This window comes from Schistocerca cancellata, chromosome 1, assembly GCF_023864275.1.
Source record: "Schistocerca cancellata isolate TAMUIC-IGC-003103 chromosome 1, iqSchCanc2.1, whole genome shotgun sequence".
Lineage (NCBI taxonomy): Eukaryota > Metazoa > Arthropoda > Insecta > Orthoptera > Acrididae > Schistocerca > Schistocerca cancellata.
This window is the reverse complement of record NC_064626.1, coordinates 722,194,942-722,212,776: the sequence shown is the minus strand read 5'-3', so window position 1 is coordinate 722,212,776 and position 17,835 is coordinate 722,194,942.

Below are 17,835 nucleotides of genomic sequence, written 5' to 3'. Positions count from 1 at the left end.
GGCCAGCCTCGTTCATTATGCCTTGATGCCAACTCAAGTAGGAGATACTCAAGCTCCTGTGAAATCCATTTGCTCACCGTATAAAGCGATATTTTATTAGTTGTGACTTTTCTGCTCATGAAAGTTTAAATTTTACACTCAAACAAGTGCTCTTTAGTCATGATCTCTTCCCTATGATTATCATGCCTTTAGTCCCGTAAGAAAGGCCTTGTTGATCATTCCTTTCAGACAAAGATGTGCATCAGGCAGTTATGCACTTCTTCATGCAGCTGGACAGTGTTTTATCAAAGGTTTATCTTCATTTGGTATGTCATTAGGATGATTGCCTCAGTGTTCACAGGGATTTTGCCCATTTGGCATACTGATTCTGGACTGTGTGGCCTTCGAATGGAAACTTTTCGATTGCCCCTTATAGATGATCATCTGTGTTGCCATTACATCTGCGACAAAAAATTCAGTACACACATATCATGCTGTGGGCTGTAGAATACTGATTGCTACACAGGAAATGCCCCAAATCGATCTGACCATTAGTCTGGAGCTTGTAACGGAACTGAAATGATGGTGGGCTGACAGTAATTTGAAGCCCGTGCGTCGGAAACGGGCGCGCTTGTGTGAGACTGCCAGGGAGTGCACCCTGATGCCATCTATTGGCGAAACTGGGAATTAGCGCTGCCTGTCAGACAATGCACTAAGCTCTCAGAGTCAAATGTATTCTTTTTCTTGGTAATTATAAGTTATTACTGTATAATTTAATGTTGTAAAGCGCTAGTAGTAAATTATTATGACTGGTATGAACTCCAGGGTAGTAAATATAAATATTCCTAAATACTAAATGATTTCGGTAAAAAGGTGGTAGGGGAACGCCCCCACTCTTGGTGATACGAGCGTAGCTAGGGGTAGCTGGAGACACAGGGACTGAACAATGGAATGGCCTGGGGAGTGTTGACGTGATCGGACGTGCGTAACTGTGCTCACGCAAAAGTGATTGTGCAACAGCGAAGAGGCGAATATCGTCGCCGTTTTTGGAGTAAAACGCGACAAATGGTTGTTGAAGCCGCCTCTATGCCACTGGGGCTGATTGTAAGAGTTCCTGTGCCCAGGTTTTATGGCGGACATGCAGTAGCTTATACGAGTGCTACAGCTCATAGTTCCAGCCGCCATTAAGGGCATGAGGCGTGAAGAGCTGCGTTAGCCACATGCATCTCACCACCAGCACCGACACGTCTACCCAAGGCAAGACTGCTTGCAATTGTTAAGTCGAACTTTGTATACATGTAAAAGGAGAATACCAGTTTTCTTTTATGCAAGTGCAGAAGACAGAATATAGTAATGAGTAAAATTACGACGCATGTTGTTCATTGTAAAGTGTAGTAACCTCAAACATAGTATAGTGAAATCAGACTGAGGCCACCATCGCCTCTTTCATTTACAATTCTTTTGGTTGTAGAATACTTTAGCGTATAAGAATGTTGAAAAGAGCAATGGTCACACCAGAATGAGTCACCTATTTACAGTTACTTAAAATTTTCTGAGCAACCTTTCAAGTAAAGTCACTTAACTAATTCTGTATCAATGGTCCAAAGAGTAATATCCAAAATCATTAAATAAGTTGAAGCATAGAATTTTGTTAACCGAAGTTGCATAACCTGTCTTGGTAGTAATTACCAAGCCACCTCACAGAAATTGAGAGAGTATTTGCTTTGTAGAATCATCTAGAATGATCAGAAATAGTAATATTCAGAATTAAGTTTAAATTCAACTCAAGCCATTTCACTTTGAAACGAGCCCAAAAATTGATTTATTCTTTTGCTCCTTCAGAGCTGGCGACCGTAGTTATAAGTATTTTCAGGAGGATTCGACGGTAAGTCTGCTGCTCTCGTCGTGCTGATAGGATTATCCACTGCTGCTAGCAGTGGTGATTGGATACATAAGCTCACTACCAAGTTAAGTGGGTCAGGTAGGCAGTGTTACCGTGTGAACTGTAGGGCACTGTAGGCCGTGGATCGAACCCGTTCAATCATCACAGCTCTTAGGGAAATAGTCCGGTTAGGAGTGTACTAATCATTAGGTAAATACTGGCGAGTAACGGTCAAAAATGTATACGCTAGTGAATTTAGCAAGGTCCACGTAGCACCTAGTTAATGTGGCGCAATGGCGAGGGTAGGAGTGGAGTAAAAGTGAGCTGAGCTTGTGGCAGCTGTGCTGGATTCAAATATTAACTACGTGAATTCACCTAGTTAATGTGGCGCAATGGCGAGGGTAGGAGTGGAGTAAAAGTGAGCTGAGCTTGTGGCAGCTGTGCTGGATTCAAATATTAACTACGTGAATTCACTACTGCCTCTTACCATTGGGACTGAGCTATTTACAGTCAAAATACGTAGCAGTAAGCGCAAAGGCGTGACAGCTACAAGTCCGTATTGGTTTTATACATACGGAATTGGGAATGGGTCATTCCGTCAGTGGAGGGGGTTAAAACAACCGAGTCAGTGGAGAACATACCCCATTTACTGATGGAAAGATTCAGCGGTTCGGTCGCAAGCTATTGTGCCAAATTAATCATTTCCTAGAATGATGCAGTTTATTCACGATAATTCTCATTTATTGTTCCGTCTCATTTGCACATTTTTAATTCCATTACATGTTTCAATCACTCAGGATCATCTTTAGATCTAGATCAAAGTAAAATTAAATATGTACCATCTAATATTTTACACCAAGTCAAAAAGGCGAGAATTGTGCATAAACATAGAATGTATGTAAGTAGTTGCATTAGTGGCTTATCTTGTCTATTCAGAATCACATAACTGAGTACTGTGTTCTGTTACTACGGTCAATGTTTTGAATAGGTATATGTGGGAGGGAAGGGGGAAGAGGAAATGGAGTGAGCTGATTGTGGGAGGGGATAGGAAGCAGGATGGGGATGGTGGGGGTGTGCGGTCTAACGCACGGATTTCCAGGTGGGAAGGAGCACCTGGTCCTCAGCATGAATCCACCCAGCACATTTGTGTCGAGGTCCGGTGAACCGGCCAGTCTGTGGATGGTTTTTAGGTGGTTTTCCATCTGCCTCGGCGAATGCGGGCTGGTTCACCTTATTCTGCCTCAGTTACACTATGTCGGCGATTGCTGCGCACACAAGTTCTCCACGTACATGTATGCCACCATTCCTCTACCACGCAAACATAGGAGTTACACTCATCTGGTGTGAGAAGTTCGCTGGGGGCCCACCAGGGGCCGAACTGCACAATAATCCTGGGTTCAGTGTCGGGTGGCGGAGGGATGAAGTGGACTACGGTAGTCGTCCTGGGGTTGTGGACCACTGCGGGTGCAGCGGGGACGGAGCCTCTCCATCGTTCCAAGTCCCCGGTTAACATACATACATACAACAATGTAGAACAATGGGTATGTAAAATTAAGTGGCATAAAATAATGAAATTGTAAAATGGAGGGAAGGGGGATTGAGAGCAGGCAAAGAAAGCAAGACAAGGGAAAAGGGAATGGTGGACGGATAGTGGCAGGGGTAGTATGGGTTTAACAAGAACGTAAAAATCCTTCTGTTAAGATACCAGAATGGGTGCATGAAACTGTAATACAGTAGTGAATTATAATAGTAGAAATAAAAAAAAACTAAAACTGCATTAGTATCCTAAGATATTCAACAAGTGAACCTTTGAAAGAATGAAATCATAAGTTCTTGCTCTAAAAGTAAAAATTTTTTTCCTTAAAATGTTAACATATAGACTTAGAACAGCAGAACAGTGGATGTATAAATAGGGAGTGACAAGAAGACTTGGGCCCAAGCCAGTGAGTTGTGCACATAGCTGCAGCTGCGCCATATGCTTTCTCGGCTGTGGAGAGTTCCAGAAGAAGTTCTGTGCTGTTGGTGCCGCAAAAAGCAAATTGTCATGTGTTGTTTTTCCAATACCAGCAAACTGTCGTGTTCTGTGCCCCACAGCATGGGAAAGTAGAACACGCAGAAGAAACCTGCTGCTACAAAGGGGCCTTTGGTTGTGGGACTCACTGAGTCTGCCGACCAAGCAAGGAAAACCTGAGAAGACAAGTCGCAGCCTGTTTCCCCTTTGTACGTCAAGTGCAAAGGTGGGTGGATGGTGCTGTTTGACTTGATGATGAATTGCGCCAAGAACGAGGTGGTCTACGAGTCTGTCAACACAGACTCACTGATCTGCGTTCTGGCAGCAAACCTGGCCAACCACAGGGCAATCAGAAGTGCTGTGGCTGCCCACATTGTCGACGTGCCGCTGTTGAGTGAGAAGGCACCTTTCGATGGAAGGATGAAGACGACCAAGGCACTCCTAGGGGGTTTGCCTTGGTGCTGTGATGAAGCAACAGTCTGGGAAGGGCTGCTGCGGGCCGGTTTCGGTAACGCAACTGCAAGGTTGCACAACCAAACAACCAAAGAGAGGGCGCCTCTCTATGCCGTGACCATGCAAACGGCTGATAGTGTGGGTGACATCTTCAGCTTGCAGAAGCTGTAGGGCTTCCCGGTTATGACAGAAGCTCTCCTGACCACCATGGCCCCCCAGCCCCAGTGCTTCAAGTGCCAGGGCAAGAGCCATGTCGTGAAGTACTGCCACAACGCAGAGCGGTGCGTCAACTGCTCCGGTGAGCACGACAGCTATGCCCAATTGTGCCCAGTGTGGCAGCCCACATGTCATCAGCTGGCGCAGATGCCTGGCTTTTTCAAGCTATAGTCGCGTCAAAGGCGGCGAGGCAGCCTTGGCTGCACTAACGCAGCGGAAGAGACGACGACGTCGGCGATGACGACTGGCGCAGACCAGCCCGGCTCAGCAGAGGGACAGAACAGAGGCAGCTCCCCTCACCAAGAGTGGGGACAACAACCTGGAGGTGGATGTTCTAGATGCTGCCCGCGTCCCTGAGAAGAGCAGCAGCGTCGACATCAGCACCGCCGTGAAGGAAGCCACATCAGCCCTCATAGCCATCATGGTGGCAGAGAGGGCTGCCTTCGCAGCCGCCATGGCTGTAGAGAAGGAATAGGCCTTGGGGCAGCTGTGTGCAGTCCTTGCCCAAGGCCTCTTTGCAGCAGAAGTGGTTCAAACCCCTACGAACACTCCTGCAAATTCGCAGAAGGGCGTTTGGGTGCCTACCCCGCCAGCCGCTCCAGCAGCACCGCAGGGTGTAGGGAAGCAGCCTACTCACGCCGTATAGAATTCATATGCTTTCCATTGTGTGCCAGCCTAGTCTGCTGTAACTAGCTATGACATCATGAATGTTGTGCAATACTTTAAAAATAAAGTAAATAATCTGAAAAGTTAATAGCATGTCAGGGGTGATGCTAAAATGATAATGTGTTAAGTTTCAGTTTGGTAACTTTAACAGTTTTTTGAAATTTGGACATTTTACGCAAAAATCATTGGCGCAACAGGAAGGAGCTAGAAACTTCAAAATTTATATTCGGATTCCTTTTCCATTTTAATTTAATGGAAACAGCATGTTGGATCTCGCAAAGTAATATTTTGGTTGAAATTCATGATTTTCTGTTTTCGTGTCCTAAGAGTATGGAAGCAAGATAGATTAAGTAAGTGATTAGATAAAACTAGGATGTTTAGATTTAGGTAGAATGGAGATACGCTATAATAACAAAGATGTGAGAAGTTTCAAAAAGGTAGCTATAAAACTATAGCTGTAGTGTCTCTCCAAAGGGCAAGTTCAACGATCATCCTATTGTGTGCAGTACAACTAAACTAATTTTCTCACTAAAAGTATTTAACCTAGCCACATTAGAATTTTATTATAGATACTTACCTGTGTGCTGATTGCACAATTAAATTGAGAGCTTCATTGGCCTTCAGCGGCTATATAAATAAGAGTAGCCGAGCTAGAGCAAGGGCCCATTCTCTTCTAGATACGTATCAGCGTGCACTCCGTGTCAGAGGCCGAGTCGCGTTTGTGCAAGGAACATCCTTGGATGCCGTATTACGTAACTCGATATGCACTTAACAATGAGTTCGCATTGGGGTAAAGAGTTAATAATGGAACGAATCCAGTGATTTATTCTCAGTTTGCGTGTGTCGTATTTTCACATGTCGCCACAGGGCAGACTTTCAACCATTACTAGCGTAGTGTTTGATGAGTATTAACATCAAATTTTGGTGAGCATTCACTTTGAACATTTACATCGATGATGGTTATTGAACAGTTTCATTATCTAGGTATAACAGGATCCGCGCAGTAGACTCTGAATAGCTCTGACAGTACAATAGCTGATATGGGTAATCATTTGTCTGGAATTTTACACTTTATCATTTTCAGAATCTAGTGAAAATTGTTATAGTAAACTGCATTTTCTATGAATCCCAGACATTATCCTAAATCCTCAGAGTAATGAACTTCAATAATCAATAACTTTTATTCTCCATTAGAGTGGGCACAGTGAACTCTAATTACAGGCATCACGTTTTTGCTGATCACTTTCTAGTTGCCAACATTATAGTCAGATAGCCTGTGTTGAGAACGGCATATATAATAGAAATAACAACTTCATTTTTCACCCGTCGCCCCACAAGGAGAAGGGTGCAAAGAAGACAACCGTCACCCCAACAGTATCAGTGGCAACGCCGTCCGCCATGGGGGAGCCCCCCGTAGGGACTGAGAAGTCCAAAGGGCAGCCTACATGGCGCATGCGCAAGACAACGACCTGCAGCTCTCCAATGACACTGCAATGCAGTATGCCGAGCAAGTAGAGCTGCTCGAGGAGCAGCTGTGGCAGAACTGTGCCATGCAGAAGCAGGGGACGCCAACCGACAGCGAGCTGCCACCGTTCAGCACCAGCCTGATGAATATGTGCCAAGTTACTGCACCGGACTCCTTTTATTATGACAACCATGGCACTGACACAATATCTTCTTGCATGATATCCACCATTAACATATCCTACCCTTGCATGAACTGTCGCTGTCAGCAAGACATCAGCTACTGTTCTTACTACCCGACCTGACTATTGCCTTGGCACTATTTTCCCTCTGCCTTTCAAACCGCTACCCTTCGTTCAACTTTCGGCCCAATCTATCTCTAGATGAGCGCATATAAATGGTTAATCTTAACCAGACATATGCAAACATTGCAATACCCACATCCTGCGACACCTCACTTTAGTGAAACCTAACCCTTATACAGAGATGGCAGTATACCTTTCGAGTTGGCCATCATGCCAGTGTGGGCTTGGAGGGGCTCCACCTCTTAAAAAAAAAAGGATCATAAAATTACGGAAGTGGGTTTATGTTGAGGACCTAGACCTACATGAAGTGTCATTAAATGTTATGAATTTTAAAAAAAAAGGTAAAAAAGAACATTGAAAGTATAAAGCCGTAAAAAATATAAAACAATAAATTATAAAAGTGAAACTATGTGCAGGAACTAAAGATATAGGAAACAGATTGTGAGTTATGGTTAACTGCATTTGCTTTTTGTTGGTGGCATTGCACGGTGCCTTGTTTTTCAGTATACACGGAAGCCAGCCTACTGCTAGGACGGTGTGCAAGTCGATGCGCTGCCACTGTCTCTACTCATTGAGTGGAACTGTTGATCACACGTGTGCTGTGGTGATGTGGACGGTTGGAAGAGGCTTTCAAAGTTTCTAAATGATGCAATGTTAATAAAATCATTCTGCTGACCTGATGTGTTGCCAGGCTCTTGCAGACAGTGTTTGAAAATCTCAATTTCTTTCATCTCTGCCAGGAGGTGTCACTTAGGTTCATTGTGCAGCAATTCCAAATGCGTATCAATGGTTACAGCAGAATGTTCCCATGTTAGAAGATGTTCACCAAATGCTGTTTTATTATTACAAATTGAAGTGTGCTCCGTGAAGTGTATTTCAATTATCCTTCCTTATTAAAACAAGCTATTAATCATGGATTGAAGTATCTTACAGTGAACCTTCCAGGGTGCCAAGACTTACAGTGGACAATATGGGTCATGTCTGCACAGGTCAGTTTTCTGTACATGCTAAAACTGTATTTACTTGCATGTATTTTAACCGTAATATCGAGATTGTTGATGGTTCCTTTATTTTCGTGCTCAACTGTAAACCTAATTTTTGGGTGAATAGCAATCTCTGCTACATCATTAACATCACTTTGATATCCTTTAACTAATAAAATACCATCATCAACACAGCTGTAACAGTAGGGAATTTTACTGGCTATTGCAAGGCTGTTAGTGAAAAATCGATTTTCTAAATGATTAAGGAAAATCTCAGCCATTATGCTGGCTAGGCAATTTCCAATGGATAGCCCTTCAGGTTGGTGGTATTATTTAGCGTGAAATGTGGAATAGTCATAGAACAGAAACAGTCATAGGATAACAGTAGTTCTAGGAACTCTATTAATTTAATTATTAGAGATTAAGATCAGCCTTATAAAACACATTAAAATGGCATTAGGAGAAATAGTTGAATTGATGGAGCATTTCATGTTTAACGGTAAGAAATACCACCAGCCCGAGGGTTTTCCTAGGCGGCACTGTGGCTGAGATTTTCCTTGATCCTTTAGAAAACCAAGTTGTCACTAACAACACTACAATAACCAGTAAAGTTATCTTCTTTTACTGCTATGTTGATTATGGTATTTTTTTAGTTAATAACGTAGCAGAGAGAATGAGTGCTATTCACCCAAAAATTAGGTTTACAGTTGGGCCACCAACTATCTCAACATTACAGTTACAAGGGCTGCAAGTAAACACCATTTTAGTGTGTACAGAAAACTGACCTATGCAGATATTATCGTTGATTGCAAATCTTGGCACCTTCAAAGGATGAAAATAGCATATCCATGATTAATAGCTTATTAAAACTGTTACTAAGCGAGCATGAGAGGAATCAAGAAATCGCCATTATAAAGCAAGTTGCAGTGATAAATGATTATCCAGTCTGAACAGTAACTAAATTACTATAGAAAATTAAAAGACAACAACATTGTAAAATCAATGGCAACACGCTAACAGGCGAACAGGAAGACAAGAATGTCATGTACATGCCCATGAGTTATAAAGGACAGGCTCAGAAGCTATTGTCACACAATTTTGCAATGCCAATTTACGTATAGGGTTTAAAATTAATGACATTATTCGCTACAGACTGAGGCACCATGTCAATAGCCTCATAATTCACAGTAGCAGGTGTATATAAACAAAACTGTGGAAAATGTCCAAAAGTTCACATGAGCAAACAACAGTACATTTGAAATATGCCTCAGAGAGCATGATTCAATTCATAGTAATGAAACAGCATTTGTTGAGCATCATCTAACATCAATGCTTGCTGTTGGAACTACGGGTACACATTTGGAAGGACTGCACAATGAACCTAAGAGACACTTCCTGACAATGTTGGAAGAAATTCAGATTTTTACACATTATCTGCAAGAGCCTGGGCAACACTTCCAGTCAACAGAATGATTTTATTAACAGTGCATTTTTTAGAAACTATTGAAAGCCTCTTCTAATCATCCACATCACTGCAGCGCATGTGTAAACGACAGCCCCGCTCGATGAGAAGAGACAGAGATGGCGACAGTGCATCGGCTCATACACCATCCTAGCAGCAGAGACTGGCTTCCGTACACATTGCAAAACTGCACGGGGCGCACTGTACAACACCACCATGCAGAAATAAATGCAGTTAACCATAATTGTCACACGCCTGTTTCCTATAACTTTAGTTGCTGCACGTAGTTTCACGTTTATAATTTATTGTTTTATATTTTTATGACTTTATACTTCCAATGTTTTTTTTTTCTTTTTTTAAATTCAAAACATTTAATGACACTTCATGCAGTTATAAATCCTCAACATAATCCAACTTACATAATTTTATGATCTTTATGTCACTATTTATATATCCATTGTTCTAGAACTGTTCTTCTATATTTTAATGAATTTTTTATATACTTTTATAGTAAGGACTTATGGCTTCATACATTCAAAGTTTCACACTTTGAATATCTTCAGATACCAATGCAGTTTTAGCTACGTTATCTTCGCTTTTATAATCTACTATTTTATCCCCTTATACAATTTCACGCATACATTCTGGTCGTTAACAGAAGTATTTTTATGTTATTGACTATGCAATTTTAGTACAAGACCCTGTAGTTTGTCTTACAGGGCTATTTGCCAGCCACTAAATTGCATGCGATATGTGGGCATACAACACGTGGCAAATGCGAGCATTATTCTTTCTTCCGTATTTAAAACACTCTCCACTCTCAACTAAGTAAAGGAAAGTCATGTACATTGAGAATAGGGACTTTTATTGGAAACGAAAAGGATAAATAAACTTGTTGCTATCAACCATCCGGTTTTAGATAGACAGTCCGGTTTTTAAATAAAAACTGGAGTATCCAGTTTTTTGGCCCCCTTAAATTAGGCTAAATTCATGTTTACTAATTTCATTTTTTTACAGAAGCCAAATAATGAAAATGGAGTCAGATAAACGTATCAGTTTGATTATTCATTGGTTTCAATATTTTATATCAGATTGTATCACAAGTTGGGAGTATTTTTGATTTGTCACAACAAATTCTAACATATTTTAATATAAGATGGCGCATTCATTTGTGTGACAAGCTATGTCAAAAAGGTCAAAGAGGCTTTGTACTTTCATTATAATGTGGTGTTCATTGTTGTCCACTGTCGACAAGCCATTTGAAGACCACTCCAATAAGAACGAACTGGGAATGACAGACAAATAATAGCTTGTATTATTTTTTAATGGCAGGTGCAAGTCACTTCCAGGTGGACAATAAAGCAGAGTTACAGTAACAGTTTATGTCTATTTGTTCTTCTGCACAGTCATATTACATAGCAGCAAAAAACAACAAACAGAACAAGCTGCAACAATGTTGCATTTTCGTTTTCTTATCAGTGCTTGCAATATAGACCTACTTATTTTAGAAGGAATACCGCTCTCAAACAAATGAATGAGCCAAGAATATCCATTGTTGTGTGCGGCTGTTTGATGTAGTGAAGTATATTGTTGCGGCATGAGTGTAATTTCAAGGACAAATGGCTTCAAGAAACAAACTTTTTGGAGTGGCGTTCAAAACAAGATGAATATACAGGATACTGTAAAACATGCCCTGTAAGATTTACAGTGCAGTGAAAGTAGTAAAGCATCATGCCAGCAGCAAGCCTCAGATCGATAAGGTGCAAGATGTGTTATGAAACTACACTGTTCAAAGGTATTTCTTGCCAGTGTGAACTAATCAGGAAGAGCAAGTGTCAGCAACTTGTCTTTCACAAGACTGTGGAAATCCTCTCCTATATCAATTGTTGTTTCAAGATTCGAAACTATCATCCAAAATTCACTGTGGACAGACTACAGCTGAAGCTATAGTAGAGAGTGTATTGGCTCTACATTCTCTGCAACAAATTCTGAAAAAAATTGGTACAACTCCATTCTTGATTGCATGTGTTGCTTCAGATAAAGGAAGTTCCTATCTGGTACTTCAACCAAGAAATGGGAACGACTTCAGCTGTTACCGATTTTTACAAAGACGCTGACAAAACATCAGCTTCACAAGAAGCTTAAAGAGAGCATCATTAACATTAGTCTTTCATGATCACAACTAGTTGCTTATGGTGCAGACAGCTGTTGCTTCAATTATGGGAGAAATCAGTCTGTTTTCGTGCAGTTGAAAATAATGTTTGAAGCACCAGATCTTATTGCAGGACATTGTCACATGAATATTCTGCACGATACTGCAAAATATGGACCAAAACTACTGCCATACGACGTTAAGTCGTTAGTGGTTCAGGTATTTAATGAATTTTGTTCAAGCACGAAGAAGGTAAGTGAGCCGAAGAACCTTTTTGAGTTCCTGCAGTCAGAGTACTCCACACTACTCTTTTTTTCTGCTTTAGATAGACTGCTCCAGAACTAGCTATTGTTGAATCCCTGGTTTCTAAGCTAGGGTGAAAACAGTAATGCCAATTGGATGTTCGGAGCCCATGAAAACAACAATGAAGTGGATGATGAAGTAACACTCCCAGAGATTTACATTTATTTTGTCCACAATATTATGCATTTCTTTAATACAGCCATAAAATATGTGGAAAGTGATTATATGCAGACAACTAAAATATATTCTATATTTCTGAAGTTGCATTCAGAAATTATTAATAGACAAAGAAATAATTTCTTCAGATTCTAGGTATTACAAGAGATGAAAAAATTTCTGCGATATGAACAAGCAAAATTTGTCAGAAAAGCTCATAAAGTCTATACAAGGATTCTGGAATATCTAGAAAAATGGTTTGACTTTAGTGAAAATTCAATTTTCAAGCTTAGCTCTCAGTTAAACCTCGAAGAACTCCTTAAATGGAGAACATAATGAAACTTGTAGATTATTTCAACATGAATATAAATGGTGAGGAACTATTTTCTGAAATATGTGCACTGAATGACATCTTTATATTCATTGAGGACTTGCCAGATGCACCAGTGGCAGTTAGACCATCAGTGAGACTGCACCTCATGTTCTTGGTACTAATAAGGTGAGTACACTGCTTGTCACACATTTCTATGAGCTTCAAACAGGAGTGACTTATTTTCAGTTATCTGTGTAAGTACTAGTTAATTTTTGTAATTTCTTGCATGTTTGAATGTCTTTAGCTTAAAGTCATTAATTTCATGTGTGTTTACTTATCAGGCACAGTTCCACATTTGTTAACAGTCTAGTATATATATCTTTCACTGTCTTTAGTATGGATAGGCACTGTGATTGCTGTGTACAGATGCAAGCTGAGTTGGTGACCCTCCACTCGCAGTTTTAGGATGTGTTGGTTACCGTCACAAAGTGGCAGCGAAATACCTTCTTTGGGGCCAATCAGAAGGCTGGTCCTGTTTGTCTGATGAACAGGTTTCAGGTGCTATCCATGGCTGATGATTTCTGATTTTCCTGGGAAGCCTCTCAGCTGGCAAGATATGGGCATTCACAGAGGGTGGGTTTGCTAGTAGTTGGGAGCCCCAACATTTGGCATGTAATGGGGGCCCTTAGAGATATGGCTGCACACGAGGGGAAGGAGTCCAGTGTGCACTCCTTGTGCATACCAGGTGGAGTTATTCCAGATGTGGAAAGGGTCCTTCCAGATGCTATGAAGAGCACAGGGTGCAGCCATCTGCCAGTGGTGGCTCATGTCGGAACCAACAATGGGTGTTGCTTCGGATCAGAAGAGATTTTCTCTGGTTTCGGTCAGCTAGCTGAAATGGTAAGGACTGACAGTTTAGTTCGTGAGATGAAGTTGGATCTCACCACCTAGAGCATCAATGACAGAACTGACTGTGGTCCTTTGGCACAGAGCCAACCGGAGAGTCTGAATCAGAGGCTTAGGTGTTTCTGCGACTGTGTAGGCTGCAGATTCCTCGACTTGCACCATCGAGTAGTGGGTTTCTGAAGAAAAAATACTCCTCCTGAACAGGCCATGTAGGCCCAATGGTTCCGACTGGTCACCATGTCATCCTCAGCCCATAGGCGTCACTGGATGTGGATATGGAGGGGCATGTGGTCAGCACCCTGCTGTCCCGCCCATATGTCAGTTTCCGAAACCAGAGCAATCAAGTAGCTCCTCAATTTTCCTCACAAGGGCTGAGTGCACCTGCTTGTCAACAGCAGTATGGTCACCCATCTGAGTGCTAGCCAGCTCGACAGCGCTTAACTTCGGTGATCTGACAGGAACCGATGTTACCAATGTGGCAAGGCCAATGGCGGTGAGTTTCTGGGAAATGGTTACATGGTTCATGGGGGTTATGTGGAAGGGACTGTGCGATTAGGGTCTTGGTGAACTACTGAAAGTGTGTCAGGATAAAACGGCGCAGGGCAAACACAGGAAGGTATAGATAGGAAAAACTGATATTGTAGTTGTAAATTGCCACTGCTGTGTTGGAAAAGAACCAGAGCTTGCAGCACTAATAGAAAGCACTAAAGCTCAAATCATTATAGGTACAGAAAATTTGCTAAAGCCCTAAATAAGTTCAGCTGAATTGTTTTCAAAAGACCTAATCATGTTCAAAAAGGACAGATTAAATACAGTCAGTTGTGGAGTGTTTATTGCTGTCAGAAGTAGTTTATCTTGTAGCGAAATTGAGGTAGATAATTCCTATAAGTTAATATGGGTAGAGGTTATACTTGACAACCAAAATAAATAAACAATTGGTTCATTTTACTAACCCCCTGACTCAGTTGATGCAGTTGCTGCAGAGTTCAAAGAAAACTCGAGTCTCATTTCAAATGTGTACCCCACTCACTTCAATCTGCCCGTAATACTTTGGGAAAAGTACATGTTTAAAGCCAGCCGAGGCATATAAAGTTGTCTGAAATTGTACTGAATGCAAATGGTTGCAAAAAATATTTGACCTATTAGCAACAAATAATCTTGAACAAATAGAGAGTGTCATGATGGTTGTAGGGATTAGTGTCCACAAGGCAGTTGTAGTGAAACTGAATACCGTAACATCCAAACTCACAAAAAATAAATGTAATGTACATCTACTTAAAAAAAAGCAGATAAAAATTCGCTAGGCACCTATCTAAGAGACAGTCTCCACTCCTTCTGATCTATGTAAGCGTAGACCAGATGTGGTTTGAATTCAAAGAAATTGTATCACTGGAAATTGAGAGATATATATTATATAAATTAATAAGCAATGGCACTGATCCCCACTGGTACACTAAATGGGTCAGAACACTCTTGCTGAAGCAACAAAAACAGCATGCCAAATTTCAAAGAACTCAAAATCACAAGGTTGGCAAAATTCTATAGAGACTCAAAATTTAGCCCGAACTTCAATGCGAGATGCTTTTAAAGTACACCAGCAGCAAGATGCAATCAGTACCTCCACTACACTATAACAATGGTTGTCACTGATGACAGTGGCACTAAAGCAGAGTTACCAAACACGGTTTTCTGAAACTCATTAACCAAAGAGCACAAACTAAATATTCCACAATGCAAATCTAGGGCAACTGCCAACATGAGTAACTTAGAAGTAAATATCCTTGATGTAGTGAAGCAGCTTAAATTGCTTAATAAAGGCAAGGCTTTTGGTCCAGATTGCATACCAGTCAGGTTCCTTTCAGAGTATTCTTATGCAAGATCTGTACCCAAAAACTGGAAAGTTGCGGAAATCACACCAATACCCAACAGAGTAATATGTGGCATTCCACAAGGAATTGTTATAGGTCCTCTGCTATTCCTGATCTACATAAATGATTTAGGTGACAATCTGAACAGCCCTGTTAGGTTGTTTTCAGTTTATACTGTCATTTCCCAACTTATAAAGTGATCAGGTGTGTAAAACCAATTGCAAAATGTTATTAACTATTATGAAATTATATTGGATGTATAATCTTATCCCATAACTTTACATTTGGCGATTTCTCCTGTTTTCTCAGCACTGTTGCTTAATGACGTGCTGCTTGGTGTTCTGCCAAGTAGTTGTTTCCATTTTATGCACAACATTTCAACAACTAATCCAGCTGTCTTCTTCTGGTGCTGCGAGTTTTACTGTTATGTGTACTTGCTGCCTGCATTCCAAACCAGGCAGTGAAATATTGCTGCTCTTGCACCAGCTGAGTTCAACTCCAAATACCCGCTACATCCTTTGATGCTCTTTTATTTCTTAGAGCTTGCACTGATAGTCCATGAAATGCAAATTTTCTCAGAATTTTGTAGCTCTTGTCAATGTGATGGTCAGTAAGATCTTAATACATTCAGTTCTGGACCCCAAACCTAGTTTAGATTGAAAACTCCATCCAGGTTTATTAGAGTTTCTGATGTCTTAATTGCAAGAGATTCTTTACTTATGCTGTCCCAGAAAATTGGCATTTGTACCATGAAATTGATACCACATTTCATTTTGTCATTATATTCGATTCAATGCTCAGCAACAGATGATTTGGTTGGTTGTTTTAGTTGAGTGTGTCACTGATGGTCCTTACATCTCTCCTCTCTGCCCCATGTAAGACATGGCATATTTACATGGAATGTGATAAACACTCAGCGTATGGAGACCTAGATCATTTTTAACATTACAAAGAATACTTTGTAACTTAGTTAAATGGAGGAAAATACACTAGATGCCATGTTTCCAAAGGAGTCTACCAATCTTTCCAGATATTGGGCCATCATAAGATAGATAAGCGATTTTTGGCTTATCTTCCTTGGTCTCAGTCTCAGCCTCTTTCTCAGATGTTCTTGATTTTAACTGCCATGCCCATTCAGTTTGATGCCCTGAGTACCCATTCCTTCTAAACAATGTTTGCAGGTGACATAATTCTTCAGTGAGGCTCTCCTTGTCTGAAAGTGTTTGAGCTCTGTGCTCTCTGGTCCAGAGTTTTTAGCAATGAATTTCTTTATGACAGATGATGATGGCTCGAGCTGTGGAGATAGAGGTCAGTGTGCATAGGTTTTCTATATACACTGGTGTCTCAGGTATCCATCTCTTCTTCTGTTAACTAATACATTGAGGAAAGATAGCTGGCACTCTTTTTCAAATTGTGAATGGATAAAGTTACTATGTTTCAGGAACTCTTCAAATTTTTCCGCTCCTGTGACCACACCACAAATGTGTCGTCCATGTACAGATAGAAACATGTTAGTTTCAACTTGACAGATTCTAATGCCTTTGCTTCAAAGTGTTCCATGTGTAGGTTCACCATGACAGGCAATGATGAACTACCTCTAACCACACCAACCATGTGTCCATAATATTTTTCATTGAATAGGGAATAACATTACAGGACTTGAACACAGAACCTTCTGACTTAGCCCTTCACACAGTTGAGCTATTTCCACCATGCTGGATTGGATGGTGGGTTGGAGAAGTGGGTGAGCACTGGAGAGATAGGGAATTTATGCCATAGGTGTGGGGGAGGAGTGAGGGTGTAATTAGAGTGTGACCTTGGGCTGTCTCAGCTTCTGCCCTCTCCACTGTTGCTATACTGCTCAAGCAAAGTTCAAGAAATGTCAACATGTGGGCATAGAGAGATGGACTGTAAATTGCCTCAGTGCTTTTACTGTAGTAACTATAAGCTTTTTGAGAGCAATTAAAAGCTAATATTCAAAACTGACAGAGAAAAAAGACATTGGGAAACTGGGATCATGGAAATCCAAGTAGTCAATTCTTTCCATGTTAGCATGGCAAAAAATCCAGGAATTATACTGCACGCATGGGAATGAACTAGTAATGATAATAGGAGGAAGGTTCAATAAGGAACTGTGGCTTCCAGGTATAGGGGTGCAGGTTGCCTGTTAAAGTGGGAAATAGAAAATTAATGAAGATAAAGTACTGTGACTAAAAGGCATCATTGAATAATACATAAATACTTCACGCATGGTAGAATTACAGCTATATTTTGTGAAGCACTTGACAATAAGGCAGAAATTCCATGTGATAGTAAAATGACCTTGATATACTAAATGATAGCCTGTGGGGAGAGTTTTTCCTAGAATGCCAGAGACAACAGACTATGGAGAATGGGTAATGGAAACACAAGGACAAGGAGTTCCCTTAGTGCCTGAACCAGCAATGTGGAGCCTCATGAAAAACATACACAGAAAATGATTCTGAAGAGAAGTAATAGACAACACATTGGAGCATGGAGCACTGAGTTAACTCAGATCAGAATAAGGTCAGCTGTCATGGTACAAAAGAGACATCAGCCATGACCTGATTGGAAGACTGGTCCAAGAAAAAAAATATAATGCAAGTAAAAGTCAAGACAGAGTGGCTCCGAGCAGACAGAGCAGTTACAATGAGATCAAAAGGTCGTAAAGCAAAAGCAAACAGTGTTGCTAGGG